Genomic DNA, 15,544 nt, shown 5'->3' with positions numbered 1-15,544 from the left:
TGAGCAAGGTATGCCCACAGATACAATAGTATACAATTAATCATGGGAGTAACCAACCACTTTCTGATTGGATTTAAGACTCATTTCAAAAGAAGCAACTCATATCTTAGACCATTGTTGGTTCAAGAGCATGTGGTTAAACAAATCATAGACCCTAGGAGTGAACTCCTATTATGCCTCTAATAAATGGACATAATAGTAAATTGACTTCGAATGACTTATTGTTACACTGGTAATTAATCAATAATTAATCTCTCAACCCTTATCAGAGAAGTTTCTATCGGCAATAAGCAATGATTAACACCCAGATTTACAACTGGCAAAGCACAGCGAATAAGACGCTACAGAGTGCTCAGCCCTAAATGAGACATCAACATAGTATCCCACCCTCCTAAGAATGAAGGGTCATTGTAAAGAGAGTGTAGGAAGAATATAAGTGCCAGAGACGATAAATGAATATAAAGTATCTACTGTACCCAGCAGGACTGCTACACATATGAATTCACAGCAATGTGACAGCGTGCACACCCTTGTGCATGTTCAAACCAGACCAAGCCACAGCACTGTGAGAGGAAGTAGGCAGAGTTTTACCCCTGGCCAAGAAGCTATTGGCAATGGAAAGTTGCTAGGAAAGGAGTTGATGTTCTTCAACAGTGTTTCCCCCATTCATTAGCTCAACCGTGCTCCAGTGAAGGACCAGACGTTGAAGAATACAAGGGCAGCAAAAATTGGATTTAATTGATTTTGTGGAAAAGTACAAACAGATGAGTAGATAGAGAAGGAAGGGATGGTGAGGGGAGTAGAAGAGGGCCTGAATAAGACTAAAACATGCCATGCAAAATTCTTCAAGAATTAATTTAAAAAAATCAAATGACCCAATTTCTGTGTGTGTTTCTATCTATCCTGCTGCTTCTGTGTGTCGATCTCGATGTTAGTTTTAATTATTGTGGAAGAGTCTTTAGTTTTAGTTATCCCTCCACATATTCCTTCCTCTCCCCCACCTTCCCATTTCTGACCCCAGTTAATCCTTCTTATTCCATTAATCTTTATCTTTCAAAGATACCCCCACTAATAAAAACTAATCTTGTCAACCAATGTAGAGGACACAATTGTAAATATTTTATTCCTTTCAAGATAGTTTTTTTCACATGTGGTTAATATGTTTTTATTAATCATTAAGAATTTCTTTTTTATTTTTTATTGGATATTTTATTTACATTTCAGATGTGCTCCCCTTTTCCCATTTTCCCCCTACCCAGGAAGACTCTATCCCATCCACCTCCTCCTGCTTCTATGAAGATGTACCCCCACCCACACTCTCACTCCCACCTCCCCACCCTCAAATTCCCCCACATTGGGACATCTAGCATTCACTGGACCAAGGACTTCCTCTCCCTCCTATGTCAGACAAGACCATCCTCCCCTACATATACAGCTGGAGCCATGGGTACCTCCCTATGTGCTCCCAGGCTGGTGGTTTAGACCCTGGGAGCTCTGGTTGGTTGGTATTGTTGCTCTCCCCATGGAGCTGCAAACCCTTTCAGCTCCTTCAGTCTTCTATCTCACTCCTCCATGCACATAATATATTTTAATTATATTTACCCCCAGTATTATTTTTATCATGTTTGTTCCTCTTCCTAAGTCTTTCCAATTCTACCTTCTACTTCCCCCACCCAAAGCTTCATTTACTCCTTTTTTTAATGACTCACTGAATTCAATTTTGGATGTCTATGTATGCATGGATATAGGGCCATCTATTGAATCATGGTTGATCTACCGTGAGCCACATCATTAAAGAAAACTGACTTCACTCCCCTAGAAGCCATCAACTGTCAATAGTTCCTCTGGAAGGGGTAAGAGCTCACCAGCCTCTCTCCTTTCCATGCTGGAATTTTGACTGGCTTGATGTTGTACAGTCAACACCAGCTGCTATGAATTCATGAGTGTAACAGTCCTGTCCTGTCCAAGAGACACTGTTTCGTGCTAGTCCTGCCAGACATGCTGCCCCCTCTTCTACAATGTTCCCTAACCCTTGGTGGAAAGGGTGTGATATAAATGTCACATTTGGGTCTGAGAATTCCACAAGCATGATATATATTGAACTAATTGTGAGTTTTTGCATTAATTACTGTCTATTGTACAAAAAGCTGTTCTGATGCGAACTTAGAGCTACAATAACCTACTTATATAAAGTTATGTATTCAAAGTTCAGTTCAGTATTATGTCTGCTTAACAAAATAACAGTAATAGGTTCACCATGGGAGTCAATGAGCTCCCAGTCATAGGTTCTTGGCCAGATCCAGAACCAACATCCATTTCCTCCTGCGGATCAATCTATCAAGGAGTGATTTATTGCTTCATAACATTCATGTCACGATTGCACACATGGATATATCTTGCCCAGTTGTCATTATTGTAGCTCACAGAATTTATAGCTGAGTAAGACTTTTGATGACTCTTCTCTCTCTGCAGTCTGAATAGCACCTTCTATAAAAGCAGCAGGGAGAAAGCTTCTGAGTCAGTGTCACTTTATTTCTCCATGTCCTGTGGCCAAATTGTGTGATGTCTTCCACAACAGAGTCTTAGCATTAAGTTATGGTAGGCATCAGCAGTAGCAGTCAATAGCCTATTTTGTTTGATGGAGCCTCAGGATACCCCTGACCTCATCATATTATTTTAAGTACATACTCCTTATCATACATGTCTCTCTCTTTTTTAACAACGTGTATTTCACTAAACTCTCTCCCTAGGGCTCCACCCACCAAACGGAGGACACCATGTTTACTCCTATATGAAGCCAAACATGCCTCCCTCGCACACATTAAAAATTCATCCGGTACCAATCTTGTCCCTTTGCCAAAGCCAACTCAACAAAATATTTCACCTCCTACGCTTTTGCAAAGTGTGATATATTCAAATCATCCTGTGAAAAATAACATGGAGTTACTTCAATGTGTTAGGTCAACTAGCATGTGAAATGAAATCTTCCAAGAAAAAGGGAAGGCAAAAAATATACTTCACAATAAAAACCATAATAAATTGAGATTCAAGCCAGGATTCCAATGCCAGCATCAGGTATTTTTGTTCTTGGTTAACAGGCAAATTTTTAGTTTCCAAAGTTTACCTACTTTGAGATGTAAAGAGGTGAGATGAAATGATATATAAATACATTTGACATCAACTATGTTGTAATTACAAAATCTATATCTTAAAATTAAAAAAATCATGGATTAAGATAAAATAAGTCCATTAAGAGAAAGATAAATTTTCCTCTACATATAATATGTAAGACACTGGAGCTTGAGTTATTTATTGAAAAATTAATGATGATAATAAAAACATCAGTAATGAAAGAAAGTCATTGGATCCCTTACTTGATTTTAGAAAAAAGAAAAAACTTCATAGTGCATATTCTGAGCTGGGAAGATGGCTCAGTTGTTAAGGGCATGTGCAGCTCTTCCAGAAGACTTGAGTATATATATATATATATATATATATATATATATATATATATATATATATATATATTATTGACATAAGAGCTATTGCAGATTCCTTCTTGGCCTCTTGGTTAGAATTAAGTGTAGTTATCTGTTCTCACTATCTAAATATATGATATGTCCGCTGTCCAGGACAATGTCTTAGATAGGTTGTTGGAGCTAGGAGTTGGAATGGTGAACTAAGGAACTTGTTCCATCCCACTCTATGAATGGACATAAAATTGCAGTAGTTCTACAAGTACTACACCTCTCTGGGTCTGAGGCATCTGAAAACCTGGGACTCATCAACATATCCTCTTATGAAAATGCTTGGCTGATCAAAATGACACTGAGTGACCCTTCGGTGCTAGGTGAATTAATGAGTACAGAAGCATATGAGATGTGAAGTCCATGGTTGAGGAGTGAACATGGCAGCTGTTCCCAAATAAAACAGTGTGAAGTAACCTGAAAATAAACAAAGAACTATTGAAAGGTACCTCAATGAAGAAAATAATGTCACATTCAGGGACTGATGATACTGTCTGAAAACAGATCAGAAAACACTATTTCCTATGCATGCCATAGCTCGAGAACTCCTTGTTATCAATACACCCAGGTAAGTAATGAAGTGAACAGAACTGAGAAGACATGATGCCATGTACACCAGGAGGTCACATGTGTATATGTATATGTATATGTATATGTATATGTATATGTATATGTATATGTATATGTATATGTATGAATACTTACTTGTTATATAACACTGACAGTGTGAAAGGCTCAGATAATAAAAGTTTAGTCATAGACCATACATCCTGCGAAGAAAATCCACCTGAAGAAAATTCATTCATTTTGAGAGGATGATATTAAAAACTAAAAATCTCTAAAGGATGCTGACATGGGACACGGGTGGGCAGAAGAAACACAGAGGCTGCTATGTTGAACAGGTAGGTGGTGGAGAGATGGGAGAGAAAGAGAACCAGACTGGTTTGAGCATTATGAAGTGAAGTGGAAGTAGAGATGTTGAAATGATAAGGAATACCCTGATGTGAGTAACCTTTGCTGCCACCTGAGGCCATAGTGATGTCCTGGCTCAGCCTGCCACTAAGGGCCATTTCCGGGTCTTGTAGAATCAGGACTCTGTGTCAATGTCTATGCTCTTATGTTACCTCCAAAGGCCATGAAGATGTCCCTTGTCTGGGTTGCTGCCTGGAGCCATGTTGATGTCCCAAAGCTGCTCAGAGATGGCCCTGCCCCTCACTGGCTACAGCAGTCAGAGGATCTGGTCCCTAGGATATAAGGTCATGAAAGCTGGCCCCACATATTGTCATGGCAGTGCTAGAGAGCTGGCCCCAAAGGTATAAAAGCAGAAGAGCTTGTCCCACGCCTTCCCTGCTACCGCTAGCTGGCCTTGTTCTTTCCCTGGGCAAAGCAGGAAAGCTGGCCCTGGTGTTGTGGCTTCAGGAGAGCTGGCAGGCTGACCAACTCAGCTAACTACAAGGCCCAGATACAGAGCTTTGAGTTGAGCCCACCCCAATATCTACCTTGTCTATGAACTACTGGAGTGTGTGAAGGGACTGGTCCTGAAGAACCAACACTGCAAGATCTTCATGACACAGACTATCTGAGAGAAGTCTCCATGAGGATCCAGTACTGATAGCATAGCAGAAGCCGGAGGCCTTAAACCAGACCAATGACTCATTGCAATTAATATTTGCAAGTAAAGCTGCTTGAGGAAAATGGCATACTGTATAACACACTGTGACACACCACAGCTTCCACGGAAAGATTTTTGATTTGTTTTGGGTGGGGAGGTTGCAAGGGCAGAGGGCAGATATGAAAAGGCGGGGAGGTGAATGGGATTGGGATACATGATATGGACTTCACAAAAGAATCGATATTATTTTAAATCTCCAAAGAACAATGTTAAAAGGAAATAATCTGAGCCTGTGAGAGTTCATAGACTGTGATCAAGTTCATGTTCCCCACCATGGCGACGGAGAAATCTCAAAACAGTATCAATGGGATCTGGACTCCCAGCTGGTCAGTGAAACCTGAGAAGGTACCTTTCATGGAGAAGGAGATCCACTTGGCTCTGTCTAGATCTTCCATACATGTTATAGACTGTAAGCAGTAACCAGAGCATGGAGATGAAATTGTGTAACTCAAAGGTAGCTGCTTGTATTCTCATGCTAATTATGTCCCCTAAAAACCTGTTTGCAGTGTTCCGCACAAAAACACTGAGGGACCCTGCCCCCAGTTGGTTTTGATTGGTAAATAAAGATGCCCCACAGCCAATGGCTAGACAGGGCAAACAGTGGCGGTACTTTTAGCATTCCCAGGCTAGAGACAGGAGAAGGAAGAAAGAGATACCATACCGGGAAAAGGCGGAGAAGAGGAGAAACACGTCTGAGAAAGTACAGGTTGAAGAGCATAGCCACCATGTAGAAGCCAGGGAAGGACAGCTCCAAGAGGGTACCCCCAACTGGGTCTAGGGCAACAAAAATGGAATATAGATTTTAGTAAGTAATAATTTGGGTATATCGGAGAGGGTTAGATTAGCCATGTGGAGATTAAGTGGGCCAGCCATTGAGCTGTTTAAGGCATATCAAAATATGAAGGGTGTGTGTGTGTGTGTGTGTGTGTGTTTCATTCGGGAACCCAGAACATTAGGGTGGGTAACGAGCAACACATGCTACCACTGGGATCGAATTGAGTAGATTAATTGCTCACTGCTACACCCAAAGTCTTGTTTTGTACAGTCATTATTGGATGATAATAGTAATGGTGTAAGCATGTGAAACTACTCATTAAAAGCCAAGTCTCTGAAGGTGGATGGAGGGAAGGAAGGAAGTGGGAGAGGAGATGGAGAAGGGCACAGCATTGGAGATTCAGGTGTAGGGGGTGCAGAGAAGAACAGAAATCAGCAGTGGGAGGGGACATCTCTAGAGGTCTGGAAAGGGGTTCAGCGGAGGCTCCAGGGAGTCTATGGGGGTAACTTTAGCTGATACTCCTAGCGGTGGGGGCTATGTCCCCTAAAGTGGCCACTGCTTATAGTCAAGCAGGACTCTCAGTGGATGAATAAGGACAGCAACCCACCCACAAAACCTTAGACCCAAAAGTGTCCTGGCTACAAGATGTACAGGAGCACAGTACCACTGGTTAATTACCCAGTGGTACTGTGCTAGTAATTCTGTCTTACTTACTGTTCACAACTTCAAAGGAAGAGCTATCATTCTGCACTTAAAATGGTAGAGCACTCAGATAACACACTACAGAATGAATCTTCAGCCAACCCCTCTGAGCTACTTAAACTCAAGATTCATTACTGACAGCACCCAGCTTTGTCTCCCACAAGCAGGTTTGTCTTCAGGGAGATGTACATATTATCAGACCATTTTCGAGAAGTGATTTCATAAATAATATAAATAAATATAAACACAGGGACTAATAAAGTTTTCCATGGAAACTGGGCTCATTGCTACTGTTCAAGGTGTATATATATTTAAGGATCACTGATTACCTAGACATAAAATAAATTTCTGAATTTAGAGAAATTTGACCTACAATATGAAATGTGGTTTTGTTCCAAACTAATGACAGAAATGGTCTTGGAGAAGTTGACAAACCTTTACAAAAACAGAAGTCCATCTTCTAAAAATCACAACACACTGGTCTCTGCATGTGTTGAGACCACACCCATACATCCGTGAGAACTTCTCACTCTCAGCTCAACACTGACAAGGGCAATCCATCATCAGTTAAATACATGGAATTGCCCCCAACCCAGAGTAAGTCTGAAGGATTCCAATCTCACTCCAAAAAAGAAAGAGAAAGGCAATTCATTAAAACAAAATTAAAATAAGCCCATAAGGCAGGCTCCTTGGATCCAAGTGTAAAGAAGACGTTGGAGGTTCTCTGGAAGCTCTGAGGGGATTTTGTCTGTTGCTTCAGAGACAGTTGCCATGACAACTTCATTTCCAAATGAATCTTAGACAGGTTTCTCTAAAGCCAAGTTACCTAATGACTTGCTCCAGTATAAGCTGCAAGTAAAAAACAACTATGTTGATGTTTTTCCCCTTTTTTTTTGTAATATAGACAGCTTCCAAAGCTTGAGTCTCAGAAAAGTGACTTCCTTCATTTATTTATTTCTGGTTTAAACTACATATTATTTCAACATTGTAGAATCTAATATGTCTTGCATACAATACATTTTTCATATATGTATATGTATGTGTATAGCTCTTACACTCGTAGGCTTCAGGAAGACCATGGATTACAAGTACAGTCCAGAGCCTTGCATTAGAAGAAGCACAAACTACATAGAGCCCTCACTCCTACAGTCTAGTGTCTTTAGTACAGGGTACTTTGCACCCTACCAAAGAAATATAAATACCAACCCAGCCATGAACGCTTTGATCTACAATAGTGTCCTACCTGTAAGATATGCTACTCCAATGGTAGCACAAAGCTTGAGGAATAATCAACCAATATCTGATTTAACTTGAGGCTGGCTTCATGAGCTAGAACCCAAACCTAACACTGCCTGGATGACCAAGAACCTGAGACTAGACACCCGAGGGACCTAGAGGAACAACAAATGGTACTGGTCAAAAATGAAAATAGTAAATAAATAAATAAATAAATAACAATTCAATGACTCTCAATGACACTCTGCGATACTCATAAATCAGTGCCTTGACAGCCATTATCAGAAAAGCTTTCTGCTGCAGCAGATGGGAACAAATACAGAAACCCATAAGCAGATGTTATGCCGGGAGTAAAAGGCACTAGAACACTCAGTCCTAAGTGGGATGGTTTCATAAAGTCACTCTGATCAGAGATCAGAGAACCCAGAAGAAGAAGAGGAGGAAGAACATGTGTAAGAGCTAGAGGGGATAAGGACACCAAGAAAACAAGGCCCTCAGAATGACCAGGATGGGTGCACATATGAACTCATGGAGTCTGAGACAACATGCACAGGGCCTGTACACATCTGTCCCATAACAGCACCCTCGAGCTTAAAGGAAAAAATGGACACAAACCCCATCCCTAACCCAGAAGCTATCTCCAATTGTTAACCACTTGTGTATGAAAGCTAGTCTTCTCCAAGTAAATCTCACTGGGGAAGCAAACCACTCATAAGGCTAGGCTCTCTGCCCAGCAGTAAATGCCAACAGAAAGTAAACTCAACAGTGTCTTTAGAAGTTCCTTGTCAGGGCTTTTCTTTTCCTTCTTTTTCTTTTTCTTTTTCTTTTTCCTTTTCTCTTTCTTTTTCTTTTTCTTCTTTTTCTTTTTCTTTTTTTTCTTTTTCTTTTTCTTTTTTTTCTTCTTTTTCTTTTTCTTTTTTTTAACTATATTATATTTTTTTCAATTTTTATTTTAGTTCATTTACATATTTTTAATCTCTTTTTACCTTACAGGTCTTTTGCATACATGTTGTGGCTTGCAGTTTAAGGTTTGTATAGGATTTCAAAGTGTGCGAATGAGTGGGTCTCTGTATCTGTATCTATTTCTGGTGCCTTCTCTTAGTCTCTTTTCTTTCTATCTGTTTGTTTTGTCCTGTTCCAGTGTGTTAGTTTTGTTTTAGCTTTTATTTTATTTTATTATTTTATTATCCCTTAGAAGCCTATCATTTTTCTGAGAAAAAGAAAAAAGATGGATTCTGATAGGAGGGGAGAGGAGGAGCAACTGTGAGTAGAGAAAAAGGAAAATGTAATCAATTTATTATGTGAGGGGAAAAAATCTATTTTCATAACAGAAAAAAAGAAAAAGAAGAAACAGCACAAACCTGGCCAGAAAGAAGAAATGGCACCGGACAGGACTCCATTGTTACTACCACACCTGAGACAGCATTGAAGAAGAAACTTAAGGGTTCTTTGGAAAGTCAATTGTGTTGGATGGTGGTTTCTGCTGAGGCAAACATGTAAAGGAATGTTTTCCTGAAGTGGACATAGGTGAAAGACTAAGGCAGACTCGTGAAAGAACATTTCACTGAAGCAGACACAGCAGAGAGGATGTCCTGCTAAAGCAAATACTTGAAAGGACACATGATCAAGGAGTCTTTGCTAACAACACATGTGTATTGGTCTACCTTACATTGCCTAGTTGAGCTCTATTTGTTGGGACTCCAAGGACTGGATGCGTGTGCTTAGGCAAGACCTGTGCTGAGGCAAGGCACATGGAGGACACGTGATGTTTGGAGGGTATGAATAGGACTTGTCAGACAGTGATGGAGGCTGAGCTAGGCTTGCTTAGAGAGCTAGCTCTACAATGCTTGTGGGTCTCGAGTCTTCCCTGATCTTCGCTTTCCTGGAAGAGGCACAGCTGAGAACTTCTGGTGTCCCTCCAGGTCTCTCTTGCTGACTCATGCAGAGGCTGAGGACTGGCTGCCTCTGCTAGGTAGTGCCACCGCTGCTGATTCCTGTTTGCTATCTTGACTCTACTAAATTTGGGTGCTGGTGTATTCATGAAGTGTTTGCAAGTGGATCAAGCTGCCACTGCCTGCTAACCTGTGCACTAAACTGCTGATTTCTAGACAACACAGACAGGAGTTGCCCCAGGGAACCTTTCTAAACAGGTCCACTTTCCCCATATCCTTTCTTTCTCATTATCTCTGGTGGGTGGTGGGCTAAAAGAGAGGTGAAAGTGTTTAAGAACCATCATTAAAAATACTTTCGCCAGGCAGTGGTGGCGCATGTCTTTAATCCCAGCACTTGGGAGGCAGAGGCAAGCGGATTTCTGAGTTCGAGAGTTCGAGGCTAGCCTGGTCTACAGAGTGAGTTCCAGGACAGCAAGGGCTACACAGAGAAACCCTGTCTCGAAAAAAAAAAAAAAGTTTTCATCATTGAAAACATTAAAGTTACACAGCATCTGAGAAAATAAGTAGAACTAATCTGTTCACTCTTAAGTGAGTCTTCCTACTTCAGGTAATCTAATCTAGATAATCCCTCATGGCATGCCAGCAGCTGATCTCCTAGGTGATTCTGGATCCTTTCTTATTTACAATATTAACCACTACATACAGAAAGAAAAAGTAGATTTTTGGCTTCAGAGTGAAACCCTATCTCAAAAAAGAGAAAAGAAAAAAAAAAAGAAAAGAAAAACAAGATGTGTAAACATATTTTCTCTTGGGTAAAGATATGAAACACTTGGGTCCTAGGGCAAAATGTTAATTCTATAAAAAGTTGTCAAAGTGTTTTTTTTTTAAAGATACAAAGAGACAACAATTTCTTTAAAAAAAAAAAGCTTTCAGAGTTAAAACTCAAAAAATAAGCAGAGAAGACAGAAGCAACTTCAGTGAAGAGGGGGGCCTTTAAGGACAAACTTGCATTTCGTTAAGTCATTAAGGGCATAGTTATTCCTCCCAGCTTTTCATCAGGTTTTCAGATATACCATATTTCCTGAAATCACACATTTTTGAGGGGTGTTGTCTTGTACACATGGTTGACAGGTCCGTTTGGATTAACTCATGGGAAGGGACCGTGGCACGCCTTTGAAATCACGCAGTCTTTGAGGTATTCAGATGGCGTGACTCCACGAAGAGACAGAAATAGAATTCAAATCCCATTCTTGGGACCACATATCACAGAACATATATGTAAAAGGTTTAGGGGAAATTTTAAAATGACAATAAATGTATAAAGTACCTATGCTTTATCAGAAGAAAATAGCCTTTCCATACTGGGCCTCGGCAGGTCCCAGCTACTCCACTTCCCCATTTTCACATAGTATTTTAAATCTAAATGGGGGAGGAAGTGGCAATGACGCTTCCTCCCTCCTTCACATGATATTTCAAATTCAAAGGAGTGAACTTGTGATATTTTTCCCATCCTTAAAGTTAGTGAGTTACCAGGGAAATGGGAGATTAGAGTCCAAAGTTAATTTGAGGGGAAGAGTCCATCCCCAATGACCTCCAAACCTGCTAAACCCTAATTAAGCACCTAACAATTTGTTTTATGATATCAACAACATCTCTATATGCAAGGCTCCCGAGTTTGTGAATTTAGTGCAAGGACTTTTAATTAGGCTCTTCCATGGTAGCCAGGTTTTTTCTGGATATTTCTAAAAGTCTATCTTACAGTCATCCCAGATGACTGGATACAAAGATGAACCCAATTTTTCCCCATAAAGCAGATCTCTCAATAGTCACTCTCTTTATTATTAGATTATAGTCAGTGCGAGTTGTCACACTTTTTGTCCCAGGAAAATTGTTACTGGCTCCTCCAGAACCCTAATTAAGTATTTAGAATAAGAACTTTGAAATATCATTCCTCAATACAAATCCGGCTTTTCTACTTACCAACAGTGTTATCTTGGGAAATTTGTTTTACCTTCCTGTGTGTTCCTAGTATTTGATGTTAAAATGGGGAAAATAACCAAAACCCAAAGGAAATTTTAATAAATAAGTGATGCACTGTCTGACACAAAGAAGGCCCAAAATATCGCTATTATTGTTATTAGAGATTGTATATTTTAATTACTTTACTTCCAGAGTTTTTATTCAGTAAGTAAAATGGACTGATTATGGTGACATACAACTGTAATCTCAGCACCTAGTAGGTAAAGGCAGGATAATAAGAAGGTCAACACCACTTGCTGCAATATAGCAAGTTTCAGGCCAGCCTAAACTGCATGATACCCTGACTCTCATTAATAAATACATTTTAAATAATATAAATAAAACTTCCTTCATTCCCTCTAGTTTTAAAAGTGCTTAAAGATTCTATGTAAGCTACTGTGGTAGAAAAGACCTCAGTCTGTGTTCTGAATACTGCAAATCCAACCTGACAGACGTGATACACCCACTGGTGCAATGGCATGACTGTTACAGAAGTATCCATCTGCTTTCTAATGAGATTAGAGGCCTGTTCCACAGAAGGGAAATCACAATTGGTACTACAAGCCTGGCCAATGGCCCATCACTCAGGAGATTATGGGCCCTAGAGAGTAACTTACTGTTGTTTTGTTGTTGTTGTTGTTGTTAAATGGTCATGTTGTTAAACTGCCTTCTAAACAGACAAATCAGTGTTGCTCTGAACCTTGGTCAGGAAGCTTCTTTTTGCAGTTGGCAGCAGTTAATGCAGGCCTTTATAAATTGTCAAAGGGTTCAGAATCAATGACTTAGAGTTCCCATTCATCAATAGGACATCAATGTCAATCCCTTATCCAAAGGATTGGGGAACACAGCAGAAGAGTGGGCAGAAACTACGTAAGGGCCAAGGGACTGGCAGCGATTGTGAGAAAGGCTGCCTTCTGGATATAAAATGGCTGTAACTCTCAAGAACTCACGAGAACCTGTGGTTATCGTCAGAAGATCTGTATTAAGACCAAGCCAGCCAATATTCTAGGATGGATAGAGGGAGTATAGTGGCTTGTGTTTTCATGCTAATTATGTTACCCAAAACCTGTTTACAGTCTCCCACACATAGGACTAAAGGAAGCCTGTCTCCAGATGGCTTTTGACTTGTCAAAAATGTTATCTGTGGCAAGTAGACAAAGGCTGGACTTTTAGGATTCCGAGGAAGGGACTAAGGAAGGAAAAAGAGTAGATTCTACCATGACAAGGGCGTAGGAGACAGACCACACCAAAAAGGCGTAGGAAGGAGAGATACCCAACATGTAGATGCCCAGCAGGGTCCAGGGCAGCAAAGATAAAATACGGATTTAGTAAGTACTAACTCAGTAATATCAGAGGGGAGTGTATGTTAACCATGTGGGATTAGGGAGTGGCCCAACCATTGAGCTGTTTAAGGTATTTAAAATATAAGGCTGTGTATGTGTGGCTTTCTTTCAGGAATCCAGAACACTAGGGCAGTACCGAGAAACACACACATACCAGGAAGTATGGAGCAGATCAATACACTACCACAACAATGGAGAGTCACAGATTCCATCTCTTATTGAGGAGCTACTGGCAGTTGATGGCTGTCAGTGGAAGTAGAGTTATTGGGGTGGGGGGAACCTGGGCACCAGTAGGTTGCCCATTCTCCAGTGGAGGGCCCTACATGCATTCTAGCACAGACTAATAAGCGGCTTTATTCATTATCAGGAAACATCCTACTAGATAATAAATACTACTATGGCTCCTGGTACTAGGTTTAGGTAGTTATCTATTAATGGTCTTCCAGGTCATTCAAGATGTTGTATCTCCTCCGGGTCCAGAGATACAACTCAAGTTTCATCTTTGGTCCAGTTATATTAAGTTTCAGGAATTTATTTTTATATTTCATATCCTCAGTTACTCATATGTAGCCATACATTTTTTACAGCCTACTTTTAATATACATTCAACCTCTCCTCTTGCCCACCAACCACCAGAGAGGCAGAGGAAGAGAAAAGTTATTAGGATATGAAGGAAGTAGACCTATTCAGCAATAGTTCTTTGGGGGCAAGTTTGATCTTCTTCAGCAGCAGTTCAGGCCCTACCAAACACCAAATATTACTCAGTCCTCTAGACCAGTCCTCTAGGCAGGCAGACCACACACAGAGACCAGCAGTATCATTCCAGTCCTCTGAGCAGGCAGACATCAGGCATGAACCAGTAGCTGTAGTTCAGTCTGGAAGAAACTGCAAAGGCTCACCAATCTGCCTAGGTGAGCTGCCACAGGAACCTGACAAGCAATTTTTTTGGTGCGTTTCTCTCAATGCCGTTACCACAAGTGGAGCACAACAGCATTATATAAGGGGAACCAATGCATATGTGTCATTAGCAAAGAATAGCAAGGAAGAGCAAACCAAACCAATGCTCTATGCTTGCCTCCTACAATCTGTGGAATCATATTTATATTCCTTCATCACACATCCTTTCACGTGTTTGCTACATCAAAATGTTCTTCTACCTGTGACTGCCTCAGGAAAACATCCTGTGTCTGCTCCAGCAAAATATCCTTTCCCCTGTGTGCCGCAGGAAAACATCATTTGACATAACTGACTTTCCAAACAAACCAGAAGTTTCCACTTAGCTAGCAGTTCTACATGTAAATATGCCTTATTGAGGTATTACTGAAATTCAAGTAAATGGAGCCAATTTCTGTGACCAGCACAGCAATTTTAATAAATTACCTATCCATGCAAGAAATATGTGCTATCTCATTTTCCTAAAGTGTTCTGCACTATTATGAGTAGCCCCTCCCCCACTGTATGACATTTTATCAGGAGAAACATAAGCAAGTGTTACTTATTCCAGATAAGGAATCAATGGCAGAACAAAGTAAGGATACTACTAAATCCAACTTGGTGAACCAATGAGTTGATTGAGATTACTTCCAGGAGTATGGATAAGGAACTACAGAACCAGAAATAGCTCATATAGAGTTGCATCACCAAGACCCTACTGCAGTACAGGTGACACCTCATGAAAGCTAGGAATTTGGAATTCACAGCACAATTCTCAGCCATCTCAACAGATGAAATGTGAAAAAAATTCTCTTCCACACAGCACAGTTGGTATGAGTCTCTTCCAAGCAGCTCAGCTGGTCTCTGCTTGTTCCTGGTGGCCTGGTCTATCTCATTCTCTTCTAGGCAGCTTAGCTTGTCTGAGAGTGTCTCTCCAGGATGCTCACTACTTATGGAGATGTGAGGTGAGAGGGTTCTAGAAAAGCAGGTCAATTTTAGGGACTTCCTGAAAGAACTGAGTTTTTAACTTGTGGAACTTTAAGAGCTTCCTGGTAGGATAGAGTGTCTCACGTCCTTTAGATCACCCTGTGTCTTAAGGAGCTTCCCTCCAAAACGGAAAGTTCTCATAGAGGAGGAAGTTGTTAAACCACACCCCACACTTCAGCCCTAAGCAACTACAGACTGCCTAGATTATTTTTTGCCTATATTTGAAGTTATAAAATACGTTAGCCACTTAAATGTGACGTTCCTTTCCCTCAGCATAAAGTTCTGAGCTTTGTTCACCACTTAGGAAAACTTTCGATTGCTTCCAATTGAAAGTTAAGATAATGAAGATGCTAAAAATGTACCTATGGGAGTTTTTACACTTTAATCAGCCATAATTGAGGGCCTTGTGCCCTCATCAGTACTTGGTGTGTCAGCATCTTTAAGTAATCGAATTGTAT

General features: G+C 40.5%; 1 pseudogene; it reads left to right on the top strand.

Annotated features, from left to right (window-relative positions):
• Window positions 1–3,551: 3,551 nt before the first annotated feature.
• On the top strand, window positions 3,552–3,752 carry LOC114611277 (annotated as a pseudogene).
• Window positions 3,753–15,544: the final 11,792 nt, after the last annotated feature.

The sequence above is a fragment of the Grammomys surdaster genome, unplaced genomic scaffold, assembly GCF_004785775.1.
Source record: "Grammomys surdaster isolate TR1022 unplaced genomic scaffold, NIH_TR_1.0 126086, whole genome shotgun sequence".
NCBI lineage: Eukaryota > Metazoa > Chordata > Mammalia > Rodentia > Muridae > Grammomys > Grammomys surdaster.
The sequence above is the reverse complement of the archived record's forward strand: the minus strand, read 5'-3'. Positions and strand labels throughout refer to the sequence as shown.